Source organism: Prunus avium, chromosome 5 (assembly GCF_965620075.1).
Source record: "Prunus avium chromosome 5, drPruAviu1.hap1.1, whole genome shotgun sequence".
Lineage (NCBI taxonomy): Eukaryota > Viridiplantae > Streptophyta > Magnoliopsida > Rosales > Rosaceae > Prunus > Prunus avium.
In genome coordinates this window covers 1,199,528-1,204,077 of record NC_142288.1, presented here as the reverse complement: position 1 = coordinate 1,204,077, position 4,550 = coordinate 1,199,528, and the positions used below count along the sequence as shown (strand labels likewise).

At 38.9% G+C, this 4,550-nt stretch overlaps 1 non-coding gene across 1 annotated transcript; it reads left to right on the top strand.

The window, feature by feature from the left end:
* The first annotated feature begins 1,321 nt into the window (after window positions 1-1,321).
* Window positions 1,322-1,428, top strand: LOC148294200 (small nucleolar RNA R71). The gene has a single exon (XR_015836204.1). It is a non-coding gene; the product is annotated as a small nucleolar RNA R71 (small nucleolar RNA).
* The last annotated feature ends 3,122 nt before the right edge of the window (window positions 1,429-4,550 follow it).

The following is a 4,550-nucleotide window of genomic DNA, read 5'->3' as shown; positions in this document are numbered from 1 at the left end:
TAAGCCAAGCTCTTGATAAACTGAATATGGCAAAACATTGATGCTTGCTCCCAAGTCCAACATGGCTCTTCCAACCTTCTTGCCTCCAATGTTAATGGGAATGTCAAAGCTGCCAGGATCATCTAGTTTTGGTGGAAGCTTCCTTTGCAATACAGCACTTACATTCTGGTCGAGCTTTACTCCTTCATTTGGAGCGAAATTGAGCTTGTGAGTTTTCAAGTCCTTGATGAATTTTCCATATGCAGGAATCTGTTCAATAAGATCAAGCAAAGGCAAATTGATATTAACTTTACTCAAAATATCATAAATCTCTTTAAAAGCCTTATCTTGCTTTGCTTTCTTAAGACGGCCTGGAAATGGAATCTGTGGAACATATGGAGCGGGTGGCACGTATCTATCTTCTTGAAGATGTGGTGGCACAAATTTGTCATCCCTTTTATGCAATTGGAATTGATCGGATTTCTGAGAATCTGATTTGGCCTTAGGAGCAGATTGAGAAGTTTTGAGTTGTTCTCCTTCCGTGGCCATGGTCTCCTCCTCTTCATTTTCTACAATCACAACATCATTTGAAAGATTAGAATCATCTTTATTATCAATGATCTTACCTGATCTGAGCACATGAATGGCCTTGGCTTCTGGGTTCTTTGGATTAATCTCAGTTTGGCTTGGCCATTTCCCAGGCACTCTTTGAGTTATTTCAGCAGCTATTTGGCCTAATTGGACTTCCAATTTGGAGATGGCAGCTTGTGTAGTTTGCTGAAAATTGGATTGGTTGATTGCCATCTGCTTCACTATATCTTCCAATGATGATGATGATTGTTGTGGCCTTTGGAATGAAGGGGGATTTGCTTGATTCTGGGTATTTCTCCATGAAAAGTTTGGATGATTCCTCCAACCTGGATTATAACTTTGAGAGTATGGATCATTTCTTGGACCTTGGTTGTAGGAATTTACCAACTTAGCTTGCTCTTGCACAAATTCTGGATATCCAGCCCCAAGTGGACAAGCTGTGGTAGCATGGTCATGAGATTCACAAATGCTACACACTTCCTTCGGAGGGCTTCTTGAGTTTAATGCAAGAAGAGCATCTAGCTTTTGTTCCAGTTTTGAAATCTGCACACTAGAAGCATCATTAGAACCACTAATAACACGTTTACCTCTTGTATCCGTATGTTGGGTCTCCATTGCTATCTCCTCAAAGAGTTCGTACGTTTCTTCTGGAGTTTTGGTTTTAAAAGAAACACCTGCAAAATTGGTGACTATATTATGACTAGAAGGGGTTAGTCCTTTATAAAACATACGCATTTGAAGCTTCAATGGAATCCCATGATGAGGACATTGGTTGAGCAACCCATTGAATTTCTCCCATGCTTCACAAAACGATTCATCATCTTGCTGTGCAAATAACAAGATCTTGTCCCTAAGCATGTCGGTCTTTTGCGTGGAGAAGTATTTTTCCAGGAACTTCTTTTGAATGGCAGACCATGTAGTGAGTGAACCAGGCTTCAAAGAATTCAACCAATACTTCGCCTTATCCTTTAAAGTGTATGGAAACACTCTCATTCGAAGTTGATCTTCTGTCACACCTGTCAAGGGAAAAGAACTCACAACATTAAAAATATCCTTTATATGAGTCAATGGATCTTCATTAGGTAAACCATAAAAGGAAGGCAGCATATTAAGATGAGAAGATTTAAGCTCATAATTTCGAGCTACAGTGGGCAGCAAAATGCTTGAAGGAGATGCTGGAATTGTTGGGATATCAAGTTCTCCCATGAACTCAATGGCAGCCATCATTTCTTCTTCTTCTTGGTCTGAACTTGCTTCCGAATTTGAAAGTGAAGAACCGGGAAGTTCAGTGTGGAGAGCAAGACTTGTAAATGTAGCAAGAGCTTGCTCTTTTGCAGTTGACAACTCCCTTTCTAGACGATTCTGAATTTCAGAGGTCACTCGTCTGGGTTGCAATGATGGTCCTGCGTTCAAAGATCTAGAACGTTGGAACGAAGACCTCACTTGTTCAAGTAATGGATTTTTAGACATAAACTACCTGAAACAGAAAATTAGATTAATTAGAAACACTAAAAAGAATAGGGTAACCTTGGGCACATAACCAGGGAAGAACTTTCGTTCAGTCCCCGGCAACGGCGCCAAAATTTGTTGTTAATATTATGTTAACTCGCAATTGTACGGGGCAATTAGTAGTATAGCAAGACAAGTACGAGGTCGTACCCACGAAGACTGAGAAGTTAAAACTAGTTATGTACTTAGATTACCAAATTCAAGAAAGTAGGAGGTTATGTCTAAAACAGAATTTAAAACAAGAGTGGTTGTGATTGTTGAACAAAAGAAGCAAAATGAAATTGCAAACAAAAACAAGTAAACAAATGTAACAAAGAGTGGTTTTAAGAGTTGGAAAACAGATTTTGAGACTAGGGCATTCGAATCACCATAACAATTCAATTCTGGGTTATAAAGATTCAAGTAACAAGTCTAATTCAGATTCAAAGATTGATTCTAGCTAAAGTATGATTAGGCCATGGTGTTTGGTCCTAACCTTGTGTTCCTAATTCCCTAATTTGATCATTTGTTGTCTAACCTAAAATTAAGCATTAGGAACCCATTAAGCATAGAAGAACATTTTAAACAACCAAGTATGTATCTAATCCCTGTTGTCGAATGTCCATACATACTCTTCCATTTCATAGTTCAATTCGAATTAAAGCATGGTGTATACTCTTAATTCAAACCAAGATAGTTAACAAACAAGTTCTAATGGTGATCAATCATTCAAACAAGCATGTTAACTTATAAGCATAATGAATAAGAACATGAATCATGAATCAAACTTGAAACTCCAAACTTATAAACCCAGAATATTCATGTTAGGTTACATCGAAGCCCTAGTTATGGATTTAGCTACTCATAATGGAAAAGAGACTTGAACATAAATGAGAAAACATAATGAATACAATAAGAGTAGAAAAACCCTTTTTCTGAAGTTCTTGTGGTGTCCAAGGCTTCTCCAAGTGCTTCTCCACTTCTAATGCTTCTCCAAGAGCTTCCCCACTTCTAGAAAGATGTATGAAGGATATGGAGGTGATTTGGGATGAGTTTGAGTGAGTGGTGATGGCTAAGGAAGATGAAATTCGTAGGGAAATGGAAGAGAGGTTTGCTGGAGTTGTTTTGGTGATTGTTGGAGTGTTTGGGATTTTGAGAGTGTTTGAGGATGGTTGGAGTGAATTGTGGGGGTTGTGAATCTCAGGATTTGTTGTGTCTTGAATGTGGAATGGATGTGGTATTTATAGGGAGAGGGGAGTGACAAATCTGAATTCAATATGGCTAATGCATACAACACTTGCATTATAAAAGATGAATTGGTTGATGCACTTCACCAATAGATCCCACCAGCAGCCCTAGCTCATCTTCATGTCACCATGACCAAGCTTCCAACCAGAAATGATAGCTCATACCTAGCTCACCATGACCAAGCATCCAACCAGCACATGCTGAGGTCAGCATAACCAGCAACTTCAAGGGCTTACAACTTGGGCTTCTCTTAATCAAATTAGGACTTTAAGCACTCGAAATTGAAGTTCAGAATGTATTCCTTCCAGCCATATGTCATTTGGGCCAATCCAAGGTCGGAGGAGGAAGTTAAGGCCAAAACAAATTGCTAACTCATTTTGCGCGCTGATAAAATCCATCCTGAGCATGGCTCTGTGTTTGCTAGGTAACAGACTCCATATTTATCCAATGGGGCTGAATTTTGGATATGTTATAGTACACACCCATTGGAACAACTTTCATGAAGAATGCTGCCTCATCCGAGCTGTGTAGGTTGCTGAAACAAAGCTTGCAATATGACCTACGGAACTGGACTGGCAGGGGGCTGTAGCCAAAATGAGTTTGTCTTTTAAGCTCTTCTTCCATTCATCCAAATTAGGCCTTAACATGCTTGAATTGCATGAATTATGCTCTCTTGCTCTATTGGCCTACAAAACACACAAAGGGAGGGAAATAACTTAGAATTATAGGAACTAAGCAAAAGAAGTAAGTAAATTGGGCATGTATATGTATGAAATTATGAGCTTAACAACTCCCACCTAATCCTCATCCTTAATTCCATTTCCCCAGATATGTGATTAGGTGTCCGTTGGCTTGTTCTTGGCTGCATCCGTTTTGGCTGCTAGATTCATTGGGTTTATTGCTTTTCTTGCAGTTACAAACTGCTCAGCCTCTTGTGAACCTTTCAGTGTTAAAACGGCCATACCTTCTTCTAGAAAAATGATATGAACAATCCGCGAGTTGGTCCAGAAAATAGACATCTGTAGCTTTCCAAGCATATAAAGCACGTGCTCTAATTCATTCTGAGATGTTCGAAACTTGCTTCCAAAATCAGTTGATCTGCACAGGCAGTTTTAACGAATTTGTTACTTAAAAATCCCACTTATGCTATTTTTCTTTTCTTGCTTGACAGATCCTACAAAACACAAAAATAAAGTAACTAGCTCAAAGATATAAGGAACTAACTAAGAAAAGGCAAGTGAATT